We start from the raw sequence: 22,063 nt of genomic DNA, 5'->3' as shown, positions 1-22,063 counted from the left end.
CGACAGTCGGATTGACTTCATTCCACCACCAAAAGTTTCGGCTTCCAAAGGAGGTTCAGATGAACCTACAGTGCAGTTCAGATGAGGAGATCTTCTAGGCCACACAAGTCAATCTTTACTTCTGCAGTTGCAACTTCAGTTTCAGCAGTTTTCGGCTTCAAACTAGGGCAGTCGATATCTTGCAAACCGTTCGTCGGATTAACTTTATTCCACCACCAAAAGTTGCGGCTTTCAAAGTAGGTTCAGATGAACCTACAGCGTAGTTCCAAAGAGGAGATCTTATAGGCCACGCAAGTCAATCTTTACTTCTGCAGTTGCAGCTTCAGTTTCAGCAGTTTCTGGCTTCAAACTAGGGCAGTCGATATCTTGCAAACCGTTCGTCGGATTGAATTCATTCCACCACCAAAAGTTTCCACTTTCAAAGGAGGTTCAGATGAACCTACAGCGCAGTTCCAAAGAGGAGATCTTCTAGGCCACGCAAATCAATCTTTACTTCTGCAGTTGCAGCTTCAGTTTCAGCAGTTTCTGGCTTCACATGTGTGAGAGAGAGAGACCCATTTCAGCGCAGTAGAGAAGAGACTCATATTTTTGCAGTAGAGAGAGAGAGAGATGTGATGAGATAAGTGAGTCCAAATGAGGAAAAGTCCTCTTATATTTATACACAACGTTGGTGGGTGAATAGATGCGACTGTTGGGCTTCTGAGCCTACATGAGTTGTAGGTCGGCTTGATAATAATTCCATAATCAAAATAAATTCATATCTCCATGAATACTTATCGGAATCGGATGATCTTTATATCAATCCTACACCTCTCGATGAGAGGAATCTAATAAAAATATTATCAGCCATGAATAATATGACCCACGCGAAGTTTTTCCCTAGTTTCCAATTTTAACAATATTCGTCACTTTTTCAAGATCATACTTTTTCAAGAGCTTCTCTAGGAGCTTAGGTAATCGATACAATTGCCCAAGCAGAGAAATATGCCATTGAGCCATCCAATCCAACTGGTCATCAAACATGTTTGCATTACCCTCCTCCTCTTCACCCTCTGATTTCGAAGACTCTTCCTCTTCACTATTAAAATTCTCATTACTGCTAAAATTATTGTTATCACTTAATTATTTGTTATCTGAAATATGAACATTCTCCCCATCTCCCTCCATATTTTAGTGTCAGGACTTGAAACATTACCTTGATATGATATTTTCTCAAGTGAGTTAGCTTAATCTTCGGGGGAAGAATTAATCAAATCTTGGACTCAAGAAACTAGAAAACCACAGCAAGTTGCCTCTTCCTTTGATTTCTTCTGAGCAGTAATGGATGTAATGGGTAGTAATCCAAGAGACCTTGCAAATTGACGGGTGATAGGACATATCTCTTGGAGTTGATCATATGTAACCTCATTGAAACATTATGAACCCTGAAGAGATTATATTTCTTTCTCAGATATGTGTGATGGAGTGGGACAAACATTTATTTCCTTGAAATGAAGGTTCTTGATGTGAATGTTTTGAATTATCATCCATAGACTAGCTGCTCCCCTTCCAGCACCAGAAGTGATAACAATGTTGAAAGTTTTCCAACACCAGGGAATCTCTCTAGTATGAAGTCCCAATTAGACCTCACAACATTTGGGATAGGAGCCCCATCTAGTAAATTGGCTTGGCTACCATTATAATAAACTTAAATATTTTCCTTGGCTACAAATAACAACATAAGAGAGTGTGCACACAACTTTTGAGACAAGTAAGAAATGGTAGCTATGGGAAACATATAGTTGTAAAGTGTATAAAGTACTTTCATGGATGGAGTGAAGAGAAGTAAGACTTTAAAAAAAAAATAATAGTACCACTCTAATGAAGACTAACATGTATAGAAATAATTGTTGGTTATTTTGAAAAGTAGTTCTTAAAATAACAATGATCACGAAAGCATGTAAGAAAAACTTTGAATTAAGGTGTGCACTAAAGCTAAAAAAATATTTATTTGTATTTAGTACATATAACATGAACATATATTGAAAACATCAAAATAAAATTATTACAACATTCCCAATACATGCATGAAAGTATTCCCAACTCTAAGAGCTTCAAAATATTAAGAGAAAGTTCCAAGATACACAATTACAAATATGTCTCGCTAGTTCCAACAATGGAACATGAAGTCACACCTTCCTCCTCAAAAGAGTGATCTCTCTCTCTCCTATGCTTAGCTAGAGAATCCAAGGCTAAAAGTCCCTTGAGGCATGAGAGTTTATCTATAACAAATGAGGTGACCCTTCACCTCCCATGTGACTCTTGAGCTCCCTCGTGCTTCTTTAGCTCCCATATGATTCTTGACCTCCTATATGACTTTTGGACTTCCTAATGAATATTCACATTCCTCATGTGACTCTTGGACTTCCACACACACAATTTACCCCTTTTATTATTTTTTTGAAATTACAAAATTGCATTTTCCAAAATTGTGGTAAAATTACACAAAATATATTGAAACAAAAAAATGTTCCCATTTATGGGAATGCCAACGCGATCACTGTGACATGGAGTTCCATTGTGATGTGTTGAGACCAAGATTTATAATTTGTTGCTATGTCTTTGAAATTTAGTGGTAGATATGGATTATATATAATCTTACCCCCGAAAGTATTTGGATATATATTTTTGGATCTGAATTGTACATTATTCCACAACATGACTAGCTTCATATGTAATTTGAGGGACTCAACTACATATTGCGGAACAATTTCTTTAGTCACTTCCAAATAATCTTGTCTGGTCACCTATCTGATATGGTGAAAGTATTCTTCGAGCTCTTTCATGATAATGGCCTTATGTTTTAACTCCCCTAGTGCGCCTATAGAAGGTATTTTGTGTATTCACACCAACGCTTCCAATTCGTTATGCATCCATGTGCATGTTTAGATAGTGTTGGTTACATAGTTGTTTAGCTAGTCATAAGTCTGCATAAACATTCTTTCCTCTGTTTTTTCCATTTCATCTTCATAAATTACTTTTCTAACCATTGTTGCAGGTACATTTAAGTACTTGGTGCACCATTCCTGTACCATATCTACAATAGTATAAGATGATTTTAAGATACTTGAGTTTTACTACGAACCTTTATGTACGTCATATAGAGGCAGAACTACATTATGTAAAGCAATCATTTCTTCATACATCTGCCTCATTATGTCTTTGATTGAGTTATTCAAGTATGGCTTCCTATAATCCCTCTCTATTATCTCTAATGGAAGACATGCTTTGATTTTCGGCAAGGATGTGATCAATCTGTTGCCTTGCACTAGCCAATTCCTTCTCCAGTTGTTCCTTCTTTTACATTAGGAAATCGATTTTCTTATGTGCGTCTACTATAAAGTTGGCATTCACTGAAGTAATTGCTCCAGGAATGGTCTTGGTTTTTTATGCAATAACCTTTTTCTGTGTTTATGTAAACATGATGATCCACATCATTTCGAAAGTACCTCCTTCTTTCCCATATGATATTATTCATCAACTCATCAAATTTGAAATTAGAGATATTCATAACCCCATCATTAGGTGGAGGATGAATCCCCAACTCACTGAAAGGAAGGTGCCCACCAATCAGAGGACTTGAGGGATGAATGTTCACAAGTTATATGACTGGCTCAATTTTTTTCATCTGGTTATCCTCCTCTTGTTATTCATTTGTATTCTAGGTCTCCAAATCTTCCTCTAACTTTCTTGTGAATTCCTCTTCATATTTCCTTTTGTTTTCTTGTTTAGGCTGTAGCTTCCACTATTCCCCTTCTTCCATTTTATTTTGAGAGCTTCATCTTGTGGATTTCTCCCCATTCTCTTTTTTCCTTCTTCTTTCTTCTTCTGCATTTCTTCTCATTTCTTCTTTTATTGCTCTTCTTTCTTCTTACGCTCTTCCTCTTGTTCCTTTTTCCTAGCTTCTTCACATTCCTTCCTTTCCTTCTTTTCCTCAACTGCACCTTTAGTGCGTGGATTATATTTCAATTTCTTTCTCCTCTCTTCTTCAAAACCATGTCCCCATTTTCTCTTCAACTAGACATTAAGCAGAGCAAACACTTTCTATTGGGTCCCTTCTTGATCAATATCTGGAAGGTTATATATGTCTGAAGCACCTGCTTCATCACCTGGTCCAATTTCTCTGGAAACATTATACCGGTTCTTGGTATTTTCTTCATCTTCTCAAGAAAAAAATTCATATGGATAGGTGTACCTCATCTTTGCACAATGTTGTTTTCATACATCTCTAGGGTCATATTGGTGGAAGCTCATCTTGTTGCATCTAAGGTTGTTAAGCTCTTCAATATCTACCTCTATTTCCTTCAGATTCTTCAATTCATACAACCCTATTTGCAGAGGGAAGATTGGCCAAGGTGATTTATTTGAAATTTGTAATTGTTGTGATAACCTTGTGCATAACTGGTAACCAAATTGTTTCATGACTACTTTGTCTATTACATACTTCGACATAAGGCATGGAGTCTTATAAGCTCCATAGACACTCATGAATGTTCATTGATAAGATGTAAAGCAATATGCAACTTTTGCAATATCTTCTTTGGCCCTGTCAATCGTGAAAGGTCCCTCAACCTCAAATATCATGTGATAAAGAAACATAATGAAGTGCTAAGTTATTTTCCCATGCACTCCCCTATAGTCGACCTCTAATAGTTTCTTGCAATAGGTGTGGACAAGAGGTTATTGCTTGGTCCATTTCCACTCTACACCGAGGAATTAATTATGAGAATAGATTCTATCAAGAAAGTAGGATGGCATAAAGAACTTGGTTTGCTCACCTCATGAAACCTTTCTTGCCTTTGCAACACTCCTTTATAATTTTTGGGCTAATATGTCTAACCAATTGAAAATATTTCCCTTGGAAGCACGTGGGTAAGACATATAGACCCATCCTTGTTTAAATAACTCTATGGTTTCTCACCCATACAACCTACAACACATAGCCATGAAGAATTGATCGAATTTTCTCAATGAATTTGTTTTATAAATTTCATCAAGCTTTTGGTAGAATTTTCTCAGCTCTTGCCACCATGTCTTTAGAATATCCCTAGTAAAAAATTAAGAATGAAAAGCTACATATAATTTTGAATTCAAATTCTCCTCTAGATTTGGTAGCTTGTAATAAGAGTGAAGTTCATGGGGATAATACATAGCATGCTCTTGCCACCTTGCACTACTGAGGATCATATTATTGGAGTATAGATGCTACAGTATCAATCCTATCACTTCCAAATTGTTATACAAAATCTACACTGCAGACAAAAGTGTCTTCCTTAGGTCTAGTGGACTAACCTAGAACAATAGAAAACAAAGGGAATAATGTCTTCCTTAAAGTAATTGAATGATGGAATGATGACTACCTAGAATTTGTCACAAGCTTTGCTCCTTCCTCGGCTTGTATAATCCAATCTTAGCTCTGATCATTATAATTAGAACCTACACAATCAAACAAGACAAGTCAAGGATCTACGACATATAAGCAGCATAATCCAATCACTTCATTCAATAGATCAACGTGGTATTGAAATACATGAAATCATAACATCAAATATAAGAAAACATTATACTCTTTGTATTAATAGAAATGGACAGAGTTACAATCAAAACTAGGAGTTGATCTTGTAGAAGAGCTCCCCAAGTTGACTTATCCTTTCATTGCCAAAAAGTATACCTCTATGTCACCCTAATGCATGAAATAATGTCTCTCAAAATAACAACATGAGGGTAGAATCAATCTCTAAAAGCTAACCCCTTGCCCATGGATGAATGTAAATATATAGATAAGGGAGGAAGTTCATGAATTCTTATCCATTTACCAATCTAGGCTTGTGATCCACTTGAGATGGAAGGATGAGTTCAAGGGATAAGAGGTTAAAAATCCAAGGTAGAATCAGATAAGATTTGAGACTCTTATCCAAGGTAAATGGTTGAAACAACCTCAGAAAGCTTATGGAAGAGTAAGCTTCGAGATTCTTTTTATTTTTACCAAATTTCTAGCATCAGCGCACCCCCAAGACTGAACAACCTACTGGTGATCAACGCAAGTGTAGAGAGGGTCAACTTGGTAGTCAACACTAGTCCCTAAAAGGACAGGGTGTATTGGGCCTTACAATCTTGGAAACTCAACAGTCAATAGTAGAAACTCAGGGATTCAACAGATTCAAGCTTAGGGCTTTGTGTAGGGATGTGACAATATCGTGAAGGACGTAAATTGATCCTGTTTGAAGGACTATTAACCATATGCGACAAAATGGCCTATAATAGATTCCCCCCCTAAAGCACAAAGTCAGAAATAAAAATTGATGACCGAAGTGCTTTACCTTGTGACAAGTCGGGATCAAGAACAACTGATGAGAGCGTCATCTATTAAAATACATTTACATCATGATATCTTTGTTGAGGGAGGCATACCCATGATCATCACATAAGCTAACATTACATTAAATTTCTTCATTTTGTATGAGAGAACTAACTATTTACCAAGAGAGACAATAAAAATAACCACAACAACAATAATAACTAATACACATCATGCCCAAAGTATTTACCTTGGGAAAACCCCAACTCAGCAGAAAAACCCACCCTAATGAAATTTCATTAGCCTTGGCCAAAACCCTAGCCAACCAGGCCAAGTGAGCCTTCACTACTCACCTCCTTGGCTTGCATTAAAATGAAGTCCTCCTAACCTTTTATAGGCTTCATTACATGCAATACCATGGGTACAAAATACTATGTGCCCCAAAACTACGTTTGTTTAATCTAGTCAACCTTGAGTCTAACCCATTATGTTAGGTAAATTGACTCGGGGTTAGAGTCAAGGTTGACCAGGTTAAACAATGGTAGTTTTGGGGCATGTAGTATTGTTTACCCATGGTTTTTTTCCCATGGTATTTCATTTAATGAAGCCTATAAAAGGTTGGGAGAACTTCATTATAATGTAGGCCAAGGAGGTGAGCAGTGAAGGCTCACTTGGCGTGGTTTGCTAGGGTTTTAACCAAAGCTAATGAAATTTCATTAGGGTGGGTTTTTCCTTGGAGTTGGGATTTTCCCAGGGAAAATACTTTGTGCATTATGTGTATGTGTTATTATTATTTTTGTGGCTATTTTTATCGTTCCTCTCAGTAAATAGTTAATTATCTCTGGTTAAATTTATTCATTCTGTATCAAAGCCAAATGTTGGATTTGGAGGGACACTTCCATTACCAAGGGTTTTTTTTTATTGGCCTCGTGAATGGAGAGATATGAGCGTTGTAAAAAAACTGAGGTGTGGTATCATGGATGCATGGTTGTAATGACATGTTTGTGGAATAGATTGATTGGTCGTTGTGGCCAAAGAGGTATGGCTCACCATTTGCAGATTCGTTATGATTGTTGGCATCGTTTATTAGTTCCATCAGGAAGAAAAGTGAATAAGATCATGAAAGTGAGGTTGGATAGTCAAAGGTTTGGATGTTGGTACGACCACCTGCAATATGCCCTTTGTGTTCGCAGATCTGGATCAACAATTATTCATAGTGCAGACAAGAGGGAAAGGAAACACTTGGTTTCGTGAGGACCATGTCAAAGAGGAAGATCATGGCCGGTGGTGGAGAAGGACAAATCGACTGTCCATATATTCAAATTGGCACGAGAAAGCGATGTTGGTGCTAATACTAGAGGCTTCGTCATTCATCGTGGCAACGAAGGAGAATGATTTTGTGCCACGCTTGTACATAGGCCCCATCATTTTTCGGCAGTTTTGAGGGCCTCAATGCTGCAAGCAATGAACCTGCTTACCTATGTTCATCATTATAGTCGTTGGAACAAATGATTAAAGGAATGGTTGTTGGAGGAATTAGTAATCATATGTCTCTATGGTTTTTCATACGTACCACCTACATAAAAGACATGGTTGAATCATTAGTCACATGGAGGATGAAACTACCATGAAAGAAATGCTCAGGAGAGGAAAGAGTTAAGTGAGAGAATGGTGACTTAAGCACCGAAACAACAATAGTAATAAAAGAAATTATAATAAATTCAAATATTTGAATGTAAATGGCCATATGGATGTAAGACCTGGTATGGCATGGGTTCTCATGGGTAATCATGTTGAGAAATGGCAACAAGAAATTCCAGTTTAATTTGTCCTTGAATTAAATTGCGAATTAAAATAGAATTCTTTTCTCATAGAAATTTGAAAATAATTAATTAAGTTTAATTAAATTAATTAATTTAGGAAATTCGAATTGGAAGTCTTTTAGAAGACATGTGTATGTTGTCCCTAACTTATAGGAGTTAAGGATGAGTTATGAATGGGTTGTAATTATTTAACTTAGTTTATTGAGTTAAGTCCAGTTAAATTAGTTCCAATCAGTTTCAGGAACAAATAGTGAGTAAATAGTCTGTTAGGATACTAGTGACATAATTAGTGGTACTCTATGTTAACTAAAGATTCCACCATCAGAAACTCATGCATGTTGATTCTGGGAAAGACCCAGTTGAGACTAGAGTGCAGGGACAATGTACTATTTGTTTTATATTTTTTAGTTTCACTAATAGTGCACACATTCATGAATTGATCCTTGAGCGATTGCGCTATTTTTAGAGGCTTTATTTCCCTTTAAATACAATATATCCTTCCTAGGAATTACACATTGGAATTGAGACTTGGAGAGCTGTGAATTGGCTAAGCTTTGGTGTTAGGTCCCTATACTATTAGTGTAACCCCTTATTGTTATTAGTGCAACCCCCTTCTTGTATTATTGTGGCCATATAGTCCCCATGTTATTATTATGCCCCATAGAATCCCACTATTCTTATTGTTGTGCCCCTACAATATTATTGTTATGTAGGCTCTGATTGTATTGGGACCCCTTAGACTCCTATATATAGAAAGGAAGTCTTGTCATTTGTATCATCCAAGAATTGTTCACTTGTGTAATGTAAAGGAGGTTTCCCCCTCAAAGAGGCTAATTTTGAAGTCGTTGATCTATCTTTTCTATCTTTTTGTGAGCTGGTTTCATAACATTTGGTATCAGAGGTTTGGATTCTAAGGTTTCGTTGCTCCAAACAGGTCATCATGGAATTGTTGCTATAACATTTTCTCTATGAAGTTTTAGAAGCTAAATGACAAACCCATTTGTGTTGAAATCTGTTTGAACCTCGGTCTGAATTTTAGATCTTGTCTCGCTATATTTTCGGAGATATGATCTGAGGAATTTAGGGTTTTTGCAAGCTCCAAAATTCGATCTCAAATAGGTCATCATGGCCTTTCGCAAAAACAAATTTTCTATGATGTTTTAGACTCTGAAACTAAAACCCCTTTGAGCCAAACTCTCGATGAATCATGAGCCCAAATTTTAGATCTTGTTTCACTATATTTCGAGAGATATGATCCAAGACAATTAGGGTTTCTACAGGTTTCCGAATTACATCCCAAACAAGTGACTTTGGGAAAATCATCATAACTTTCTCTTTGAGCATCAGGTTGAAATTTCGTAAGGAGTTATAGAAAGAGGACAAACTTTATTTTTAAGTGTATTGTTGGTAGGTCCTAAGGTTGAAATAGTGACACGTGACACTTCGTAGAAGTTTGTTCTACTGAAAAAGTATATAATTAGGCCATCTTGAGAGATTAGGCATAACTCTTTCTTGGAGAATCAAATTTCGATCAAATAGGTGGAATTGGAAAGAGGACGCATAGAGCTACTCTAGGTCACAAGGTTAGACCTTGGAGATCCAAAATTTCAGAGATACAACAGATTCAAGATTGAGTTGCTAAAAGAAAGAAAAAGAATGACTCAAATCAAGAAAATAGAAACACCTAGTAAGAAAAATTGGATGGATGATTTGAAGAATGTGATTGAAGCTAAGATAAATAGTTTTATATGTGCCATGGAAGCTAATATTGATGGTAGGGAAGTAGATTTGAAGAAAGGCATGGAATATTTGAAGAAATACATGGAAGATTTGAAGGAAGGTGGGACAAAGATGCTACAAGAAAGGCCTCCTAATGATGAAAAGGTAGTAGAGGAAACTCATGATGAGAAAAAAATAAATGTTAATCATGATTTCATAGAATCTAACATTGGATTGAAGACCCACCTATTATAGCTCCGAAAATCACCCTTGGTATTTTTGATGCTTGGTTTATGGCCTAGGGCAACCCCTCCTTCCAGACTTGGTCCAAATATTTTAAAAACAATGTTTTACTTCATGTACGCTACTTTTCCCTATGATAAAAGCATGTACACGCAGGTTAGTGTATACCCAACCCATGTATATGTGTTAAAACACTTTAAAAAAATAAATTTCCTTAATTAAGGGTGAAGATCACAATTTTTACCTATTGATTACCTATTAGTGTCTGTGGCCCAACTGTTCCCAATTGTTTCCCAACTAAAAAACTAATTTTGGATAAGTATAAAAAGACTTCAATGGGAAGGCCTTAAGGAGGAGAGAAATGATAGAATTGTTATACTGAGATTATCCCCTGATCAAGTCTGAAGTACACTTTGCTTCAAGAACTTCCCCAAGTTCAGGAAACCCTTGTTTCCTTGAGTGTTGATATTCTTTCACTTGTTGGAGATATCATGGTATGGGTTATGGAAGGAGGTTGTTGAAGATTGGGACTGGACGGACCTGGAGGATGGTTCCATTTAGAGCTGGAAGAGGAAGACTCAGGTGAATGCTTTCCATGTTTACTATAGTTTTCGACAATAAAAAGAAACGTTGTCTTGTTCCTGAGATCGACTTTGTTTATGCATCAGATGTTATTGTTATGGTTTATATATGAATGACTATTTCAATGTATAACTAACCATCTACTTATATGATATAAAGTTGATTTCACTAAAATGATTTATCTATATGCTGCTATGTGTATTCGAATTAGTTGATTTGCAGGTTTGAAGATCATTAGGAGTTGCAAAGGGTTTGAACCCTGGTTGGAACTACCCAAATGAAGGACATCCGGGTATGTTCATCCTCACATAGTTAATTTGTTTAAGCATATTGCCTGAGTTGTATGCGTGCTTCTTGCTGTAGATTACTCATGCCCTGATAGGTTTCTGACCCAAAGCCCTAGGGGACTTATTCCCTTAACACCACCATATTCCAAAGATAGATATGAGGAAGTTTGATGGCAAGGATCCCATAACATGGATACTACAGATGGAGAAATATTTTGATCTACATGATGTGAAATTATTACAAAAGGTACATATTGCATCTTTATATTTAGAACCAAATCAAATTTTATTGTATAAAGGGATTTTTTCTCGTAAACCACTTGTCACCTAGTCAATTTTCATTGAGGAAATGATAGCACATTATGAGGATACAAAGAGAAACACCTTCTTTAGTCAATTGATAAATCTCAAACAAAAGGGTTCAATGGCAGAGCACATTGAGGACTTCCAAAAATTGAATATAAGGTTAAATGATATTCCAAAGAAGCAGAGGATTTATGTATTCATATGGACTTTAAAGGATAACATTCAAAATGAGTTTCGTCTTTGGGAACCTGATTCATTAGAGAAGGTATCCAAGTTGGAAAAAAAAATTGAAAGAAAAATTATGGCAACAAGGAAGCCTACCACTCATAACTATAAAGATGGAAGTGTTGTTGCTCCTATTCTTTCACCACCTACAAGGTTGAGACCACAAAAATTGGAAGAAAAAAGAGAAAAAGGGCTTTGTTACAATTGTGATAAAAAATCCACTAAAGGTCATAAGTGTGTTGAGAAGAAATTAATTTACATAGATGGGGAAGAAGAGCAAGAAAAGGAACAAGAAACGCCAAAAGAAGAGGATACACACTAGGAACCAATCCCAAAGAAAGAAGAAATGAATATTACCATATCTTGTAATGCATTGATAGAAATTAACACTCCTCAAACTCTCAAGATAGAAGGGCATATCAAGGAGAAAAAGGTAACAATTTTGATTGATTCGGGTAGTACCCATAATTTTATTCATCGTAAGATAGTCAAGGAATTGAATTGCTTCCTATATCTAGCACCAGAGTGTCAAGTAATGGTTGCAACAGGAGGAACCATAAATTTCTATAGAAAGTATCATAGTATCAAGCTATCCATGAGAGAGTATGTCTTGAATAGTTCAATTCTTTCCATTCCAATGGGTGGTGTAGATGTTTTACTGGGAGTTCAATGGCTACAATCTTTGGGTGTGATAGATTTTAATTTTCAAGAACTTTTCTTGAATTTTTTTGGGGAATGAAAGGAGGTTGAATTAAGGGGTATCATAGGGAAACTGGAAAATATAATCAGCTCTAACAACATTACAAAGCTTCTAAAGAAATAACAACGGGGTGAAATTTCACAATTATGTTCACTAGAGGTACCCACATTGAAATCATCTATTTCTCCAAATCTCCAAAAAGTTTTGGACAATCATTCCAAGGTATTTGAGACTCCCAAATGCCTCCCATATATTTGTGATCATTATCTTGATATTCATTTGATTCGAGGAAGTGTTCGCCCAAACATCAGGCCTTACAGATATCCATATGCCACAAAAGAGTGAAATTGAATGTATGGTTGCATAAATGCTAGAGGTTGGTGTTATGTTCCTATACCAATAGGTGTCATAATTTATGATTGACTTAGTTTATCTCTGTAATATGTACATACCTTTGCTTTCTGCAAATATTTTCCATATTCAAAAATTAAAAAAAATGTAAAGGTATATCCTAAAAGAAAATCAAAGGATAAAAAGAATAAAAAGAAAAGGTCAAAAAGGATGAAAAATGAACCCCAAGAAAAAGAAAAATACCATGAAAGTGTGCAAGTCCAAATGCCGCTACTTTTTACTTTGGTAAAAAATAAAAGATTGTGTGCAGCTTGTCACTTATGCCACAATCCATGAATGGTCAAATAGTGTAAACTTGGCTATTTCATGTTTTCAATTTCTATGTCTATAGATAGAGAATAAAATTTGACCAAATAGTGTAATCTTGGCAGATAATTAGATTAGGTAGAGTGAATAAAAGGAGCTCAATTGTTTAATCTGAGCCCTTGGATGTAATAAGGATAGACTTAGATATATTTCTATTGTAAAAGGAAAGAAAAGTTTGATAAGGGTTTGCCAGTTTAAGTGCACCCTAATAAAGAGTAGAAAAAATGGTAGGATGTGTAGGTGGGTAAGTAGGTGAATGATTGCAGAATGGTGTATGATGAATGATTAGTTGAAGCTCATATCGTTTACTTTCATCATCATATTACTTTGAAAATGGATAACAGAGACATTTACAAAGTCAGGTTATTAATTTCCTCATTTTCTTTTACCCCTAATGTCACTAAATTCCCACCAATAACATTCAAAGCACCAAAAACCTTACAGCAAAGGGGCTCAAAGTATTTCTCTGACTTTTGAAGGGAACGGATCCTCGGCCCAATGATTTACAGGTTCCAAGTGCTAACTCATCAACATTCACTCCTCCATAATTCATCCATTTCATCTAAAAATCCCTTTTCCTAAGGTGAAATCATTATTTGCCTAGGGAAAGTAATTAACCTTATATAAAACCCCCTTTTTCTCACCAAAACCAACAAAATGCATCTAAACCTAAGTTGTAAACATTTAAATGTGGAAATGTAATATATTTCAAAACATTTTACTTAGCGTATTCTCATTTCCATGCCTATTTCATATTAACATAATTTATTATAGTTATTTCCGACAAAATACACCCTGTCCCCTATATATTATTAAAATCCCTTAATCTAATATCCTGCCCTGGTGTTATATAAATATTTGGGCACTGCAACCCCAAACACATATGTCCATAAACCAAGGGCTTCTAAACCCCTAGAAGTGTTTTTTCATACCCTAAAGGAACAAGGTCCACTGATTACATCATTTCCCAGAAGTTCTCCCTGAAAAAATGCTCAAAACTGGACCATACAAACTGCTCCATGCTGAGGGTGCGATGCATCTCACCTGTTACACATAAAGGGTGCGATGCATACTGAAAATCCCTTCTATAGGGTGTGATGAGAGAGAGCAGACAAATGGTAGAGGCAGTTTGCTAGGTGGAAACCCAGAGAATCTTCTAGAAATTGCTCATTTGACACTTGCCTCTCTGAATTTGCCCAGGGATGAGTAAGAGATCATGAAATCTCCAAGTGGAACCAAGAAATATCAGAGAAATGACACTAATCAAAATCTCAGAAGCTGACTCACCCATCTACAAATATCTATATATGGATCCCTCATCCTAGAGATCCAAAGGATGGAATTTTGTATTTTGTAAGGAAGTGTTGTTGGTTTCTATATGAAACATCATAGTGTTGGGTGATCTAGCTTTTCATGAGGTGAAGAGGGCTTTCATGCTAGGAGGATGGCACTGGGTCAAACCACTGGGTTGTAATCCTCTCTTCTACTACTTTTATCAATAAAGCTATTTGAGTTTTCCTCCATATTCTTGTATATTTCTGAATCGTATACTGGTGTATGCATTTGTATGGTTAATATACATCTGATCCTATATTGTTTATGGTTATAGATCTCTATGCTTTGATGGTATTATGATTCTTTGACTCTACAGGTATTCTTTGAAGCAGGACAAGTGATTAAAGAGTGGCGAAGCTCTGTCAAAGGATGGAGGAAACAAGCAAGGAGCCAAGCAAAATACTGAGGTTGGTACTCTCTGCTTCTCTCTCATCTATCTCTCATAAAGGAAGACACAAGTAACTTTAGTTTGTTTGTTTCTAAGATAGCTAACTGTCTTAGTGGGACTAGCAGCTCTGAATGGACACTAGTTTTCCTAATAACAAAATGGCAGCTCCACTGGGGAATGAATAGTTTGATTGTTAGTCATCGTTGTTTGCTTTATAAACCACAGACGGAGCTTGAAGTTAAGCCATCTAGCCTTCGAACTGCTTTTGCTATGCAACTACAAAGTAGATCAACGTCACTTCAGTCAATCTCTGGGTTGGTTTATGAACTGAACATCTGACTTGCAAATATCCTAAGTGCCCTGATGGTAGCTCAAATAAACTCATTAGATTAGCCCCTATACTTTCTGTTTACGGCCTATCATTAGCTCAGCCTAAATCCCTGAACTTAGCTGCAAACTGTGAGTGAAAACCAAGCTCAGTCTCATCCCTGGACCATCGCACTGTCTCTCATTGGCAACCTGGATGCATCACACCTCCCGTGTGTTGCAGGTGAGATGCATCCCTGTTTCCCTGTGTTATAGATGCGATGATTGAGTGAGACTGTTTCTGCCTCCAGATTTTGGTTTTTTCTTCATTGTCTTCAGCTTTATTCAATAGTTTTGCTGTCTATGATTAGTACATCATTGTTGAAACCTTCTTCCTTTGCATTATTCAGCTTCCATTCATAAATAATTCTGAATGTTTTTTTATGTATTTTTCATCATTTACAGTTCTCCTTTTCAAAAAGTAGCTTAATCGAACTATCGTATTTTGATTTGAAAGTGTCGCAAGTGTCGTTTTTAGTGAAAGAAAAGAGTGTCGTAAAGTCTTCCTCTTTTAGATAGTCGATTACACTTTTTCTATTGTATTTGATTCGAATCATCAATTCTTTGAAGTGTCGAAAGCAGTTTTCAAGTCGAAATTGAAAGTGTCATCTAAATCTTCCTTTCGTTTTTGAAAAGAAATTTCTAAAGTGTCGCTTTGAGGAAAGATAGTTTAGATCTGTACTTAGTTTTCTTTTTGTCATTCTCACATTAAGGAAATTGAAAAAACAAATACATGCATGTGCATTTGCATTTAGACTGCATGCGGAAATTGATTTAGGACAGTGCATCTTAGTGTGTGTTCTCTGCTCCATGTTGAAATAATTTTACTTCTCTTTCCTTAGTAGCTAGGATTTTCATTGCAAAAAGAAAAGTAAACGACTGTTTATCATCTTAGATTGCATATTTAGGAATTGGATATCTACATCATGCAGTGAACCTTAAAGGCAAACTTCTTAAGAAAGATCAACTATAAAATAAGCTTCAATGAACATAAAAACGCTTTGGAACCTAACGCACAACATCTAGAAGTCTAGGCTAGAGATGTATTCCGGTGTCGTAAAGCCTGGTAACTATCGTTTTCATCGTAGGTTGGGTGATTCCTCCTCTTCGATACGACAAGTGCCAATATGGACTTGTTCTTCCACACACCATTGAGTATATATTAGGAGACCACAATAGGCTATATCTTTTATCCTTAGGAAGCCATGTCTGCCGCCTTTTCGATCGCAATGCACTGAACACAACATTCGAGAAGATTGACTGTCGTACGTAAAAAGTATTCTGCAATTTTGCAATTGGTTTGGTAATCACTCTATCTAGATTTATAGAGTAGTCACTTTTGTTCCTTTTCAGACTCCTTAAAAGAAAAGGTCCATCTGAGCACTTGTCGCTTCAGGCTCATTAAAAATCGATGGCAACTAGAGTCATCTTTAGCTTTTTCTCGACTCTTTAAAATTGAAAAATCAAGTTGTGTCAAAGCATCATAAAATTTATTTTAATCGGAATAACATCATTGTTCCCTCGTTGGTCTTAGGTTGAGAAAATGGAGTCCACCAATCAAGGATTTCCCCTTGGGGGGAATCCTAGTCCCTTCTCCTCTTGCGGAGATGTTGGTGCACCTCATATGGCTACATTGTCCCTTCCAGGACTTACAATTGGCCTGCCAATATGGCTTTTCTCGACCTTTGTCGTTCAAAACACTGTGATTCCTGAGAAATCAAATTAGCAACGAGATGATACTAGAGTTACCCCCCAACCTCCTACTTTGTTTGTTTCTCCCTCTCCTTCTTCCTCTTTGCTTGAAGAAACTAATAACACTAAAAACCAAGTAACTGAGAAGAAGAAGAAAGGGAAGGATAAGAAGAAGAAGAAGAAAATGGAGAAAGGGGGCAACCGTGCATCGTCTGGTGGAAACCCACACACTGCACCATTCAAACCTAAATCTCCATGTGTCATTTGCAAAGGATACCACTATCATCGAGATTTTCCTTGCATCCCATAGATCTTAAGGGACTGGTCTCCCCACGTGCACAATCCGGTGTCCTCAACCTCTGACAATCATGTTGAGAGTACACCGTCGACTAGTGAAAATGAATTAAATGGATAAAAAGGAAGATCTAAGTTTCCTTGTAGACTATGCGAAGGAGATCATGCCCCCCATTGTTGTCCCTTCCTAGACGAAGCTAAAAGGGTCTTGGATAACCATCTTGCTTCATCGTAGCGACTTCCTCCTGGATATAAGAAACTCTTGTCGAGTCCATCGCTAGTTGAAAATCCAACTGACACACCTTTGTTGTCGGTCAAAGCACCTATCATTGAAGATAAACCCTCTGAGTCCAAACCGGACCAGATTCAACAAGTCGAGATGGTAGTCGACCCAGTCTTGTCTTCAGAAGGTCCACCTTTAGATGATACAGTCCCCAAAGAGAATGAGAACAACATCGTTCAAATTCTTTTTGTTAACACAGAATTTGATGAACATGGGGGCAATCCACTCGTTCCTTTTCCGTAGGAAGGAAATTCGTCAGAGATTCATCTGGCCATTTATTTGGTCCCTCCTCCAAGCAATCTAGTCATTTCCTTCAATTGGGATCTACTAGGGAGACCCTGCCTACCATCTAATGTACCATTCTGAATCATAGTACAAGCTTACAGAATGATCATGGTTGGCACAATCATAGATGAAGGGGCGTCCATGAGTATCCTTTCCTCAACTACTTGGAAAGCACTTGGTTCACCATCGCTTTTGCCTGAAATTTGAATTCTGCCAGGCTTCAACAAAGGAACCAGTCAACTGTTAGGGATCCTTCCAAATTTGCTTATAACTTTGAGAAGGAAAACCATTTATCTGAACGTGATGGTAGTCCAAGGGCCATTAGATTACAATCTACTCCTTGGACGTGACTACATTTATAGCATGGGAGCTATTGTTTCCTCACTCTTTAGGGTGATGTGTTTCCCGTATGAAGGCAGAATGGTCCAGCTTGTTGACCAGCTTTCATTTCCTGGTTCAAACACGGCTAATAGTCAAATACCATCCCTAACTAGTCTTTTTGCACAAGGAATGTCTCATCAACCTCCAGTCTGTCCACTTGATGAGCACGAGTGATTCGGTGAATGTGACTAAACCCAGGGGGCATGCACCCTGGTCTGCTTCGGCAGGAAAACCTCAGATATAAGGTAGGTTTCCGCGTAGGATATATGACTAGTCTGACACACCTGTCTGTTTAGGAAAATGGGATTAGACTGGAAAAGGATTCCCTCATCAAACGTTATGTGAGTGGAAGCTCCCACCATTCACCTTTGTCTATTTCGATGGACAGAGCCAAGGAAGTGTTTTGTCTGCAAATGCGGATGGAACAACCTTGCTTTAATGCAAGAACTTCCATATGGTAACCTGGAAACTCTGCTTCTCTTTATACCTAGGGGCATGCAAACCTTTTGCATGCGAGTGAAAAGCGACCTTTTATTTTCGTAGTTTGTAGGCTTATTTTCTTAGTTTGTAGGCTCTCAACCCTTTAACCTCGTAGGTTGGTCGTTCCTAGCTTGCATACAAAAGGCTCCAGAGCAAAGTTGTGCATGGGGCAAGCTCCCTAAAAATGAACCTACTAATGAGAGATATCCTTATTATACGACTAGCACGAGCAATGTTTCTGCAAAGTTCAAGCTTGTTAAAAAATAAACCTAGTTATGAGCATATGTTCCCCCAGAGTTCAAGCTCATTAAAAAATGAACCAACTTTTGGTAAATAACCTTTGTGATTGCATTACTATCAACTTTTGAGCCTTGGTCGTGTTCTTACCATCACCTCCACTTTTTAGCCGATCATCCGCCTCCACTTGATTGTTTACCCTTTTGAGGAACAACTGTGATGAGTGATTCTGTTAGCCACCTTCTTTACACTGCCATGATTGAAAAGTTCCAAACCTTACCTAGAACCAGCTGCTACCCGAAAATATCACTCATTCCTCAAAGACGAGTCTCTTTTAAGCTCTTTTTAGACTCGTAAAATATAAAAATATTAGCTAGCAATTGGCCTCTCCAGCTCGTTAAAGTGATTGGAAGTGCCATCCCTCCTCTATATTTCAATCTTTTTGGACCTGAGGGATCATTACACAAAAAGATCGAGTGCTTGTCTTTTTCGGCTTGTTAAGTGATTGAAAAAGTCATCCCTTTTGTATTATTTTATACTTTTTCAGACTTAAGGGATTATACTATGAAAAATCATTATTGGAGTTTCCTTTATGTCTCTTTTTAGACTCTCTAAAACTGAAAAAGACCAAGTTATCTTTGTCGTAAAATTCGTTAAAACAATAGCGACAAACTTGTCCATTATAGACAAGAGCGAATTTCAATGTCGCTAAGCTCGCTAAAACATAGCAACAGGTTTGCCCGAAGGGAAAATTATGGAACAAGCATATGTTATCCTCCTCAAGCTTGAGAAAAATAAAGAGGTACTGGTCAGAAATGACTGGGGAAAAATTGGGAAGAAAACTTGAAGAACTTTATTGGTACCAGGTCGCTCTTGAACATGACACTTTCACTCCATCACCATGATTGAGTCAGGTTGGGTTATTCCATTCACCAGTCATATCACCATTGGTCCTTTGTACCATCCATTTTTGTGGTTAATGCTACCAATCCATTTCAATGCCACCGATATGTTCAAGACAAGTCGCTCAGAGAATTCACCAACCCAGCTAATGCCTCATTCGCTGCAATACCTTTACGCTCCATTCTTTTATGACCACCACCCTGAACCTTGTATCATCAGATCGTTTTCACCTCCACAAAATCATTTGCTCCGTATCGTGTCGTAGATGTGGGACTCATTAAGGCCCTCCTACGATGGGTCACTTCTTTTCGACATCATCTCATTATCCAAGAAGTTGACATAGGAACAGCCCTTTCAGTACTTTGAAGCTTGCATGCCTCAATGGCAAGTTTCTCACTTCCGGCGACAGGTTTACATCAACAGCCTTCGACCAAAAGATTTTACGTGGTGTTCCACATCGACTCATGTATTCACACCACGTGAATTGTACTGCAATACCTTGAGGGTCATCATCATTATCGGTGATTTCTCTTGTGCCTGTTAACAACTTACATCATTTGCTGGTAATCAGGTGATGTCTTTCCATGTTCTACATCAGAACATCTTTTCACATGGATTGACTTGTACTTCAAGCGAAGATTGAATGAGTTTGAAGACCTAGGATCTAGTTTCATCCATCTGGGCTGTGATATATTCAGGAAAATAAAGACATCAAATGCACATCATAGCTGCACAGATAATCATCCAAGCTAAGGGATGATGGCTCTACCAGAATCATCAGTCTGCCACCTCAGCTAGATCATGAAAATATTATGAAGATAACTTATTGTATTGTATCTTATTACAGGTCACCTTCCAGTTCGAAAAACCTCGGATCCTCATGATAGAGCATTTCACTCGACATCAGAAGATTTACGACCTCATGCTTTAGGGGGAAACTGTTATAGACATATTTGGGCATTACAAACCCAAACACATATGTCCATAAACCAAGGGCTTCTAAACCCCTAAAAGTGTTGTTTCATACCCTGAAGGAACAAGGTTAGCTGATTACATCATTTCCCAGAAGTTCTCCCTGAAATACTGCTCAGAACTGGTCAAAACTGGACCATACAGACTACTCCATGTTGAGTGTGTGATGCATATCACCTGTTACACATAAAGGGTGCGATGCATACTAAAAATCCCTTCTGTAGGGTGCGATGAGTGAGAGCAGACAAATGGCAGAGGCAATTTGCTAGGTGGAAACCGAAAGAATCTTCTAGAAACTGCTCATTTGACACTTGCCTCTCTAAATTTGCCCAGGGATGAGTAAGAGATCATGAAATCTCCAAGTGGAACCAAGAGATATCAGAGAAATGACACTAATCAAAATCCCAGAAGCTGGCTCACCCACCTACAAATATCTATATATGGATCCCTAATCCTAGAGATCCAAAGGCTGGAATTTTGTATTTTATAAGGAAGTGTTGTTGGTTTCTCTGTGAAACATCATAGTGTTGGGTTATCTAGATTTTCATGAGGTGAAGAGGGCTTTCATGCTAAAAGGATGGCACTGGGTCAGACTGCTGGGTTGTAATCCTCTCTTCTACTACTTTTATCAATAAAGCTATTTGAGTTTTCCTCCATATTCTTGTATATTTCTGAATCTTATATTAGTGTATGCATTTGTATGGTTAATATACATCTGTTCCTATATTTTTTATGGTTATAGATCTCTATGCTTTGATGGTATTATGCTACTTTGACTCTACAGGTGTTGTTTGAAGTGGGACAACTGAGTAAAGAATGGCAAAGCTCTGTCAAAGGAGGGAGGAAACAAGCAAGGATCCAAGCAAAAGACTGAGGTTGGTATTCTCTGCTTCTCTCTCATCTGTCTCTCATAAAGGAAGACACAAGTAACTTCAGTTTGTTTGTTTCTAAGATAGCTACCCTTCTTAGTAGGACTAGCAGCTCTGAATGGACACTAGTTTTCCCGATAACACCTAATTTGAAATATAAATCTTAAATAATGAAATAATCAGATAGATTGATTAATCTATAGATTAATTAATCTATCCATGATCAATCAAGACCTATAACCCTCTGCTGCATTAAAAAGGAATTAATTAATCAACCTATTATTAACTAAGAACATTCCTCCAATCACATCTCCCCCGACGTCATTAATCACCCCAATCCGCAGTTACTAGCCCGTTGGGCCCCTCCATTAAATCTCAATCGAGTCCCTTCCCCGACCACCTTATGATCTTACACCTTCAGATCTAACAGCTGACGATCATATTGGGCGGCCACTGATGTCGAACTTTACCTGCCCGATATGAGTCGTTTCACTATTCACCCTGTCGCTATGTGTCACCCAATGAATGGCATCAGGCGAACCTCTCCCAATACCACTACACCCTCATAAGCGGTGCAATAGATTCTGCTTACCGCCCTTGCTTACCACCTTTGCTAAATGAAAAAATGTCCCATCCGTT

This window comes from Pinus tabuliformis, chromosome 1_2, assembly GCF_031772625.1.
Source record: "Pinus tabuliformis cultivar Carrire ecotype Pingquan chromosome 1_2, CPIR1, whole genome shotgun sequence".
Lineage (NCBI taxonomy): Eukaryota > Viridiplantae > Streptophyta > Pinopsida > Pinales > Pinaceae > Pinus > Pinus tabuliformis.
Note: the sequence above shows the minus strand (reverse complement) of the source record.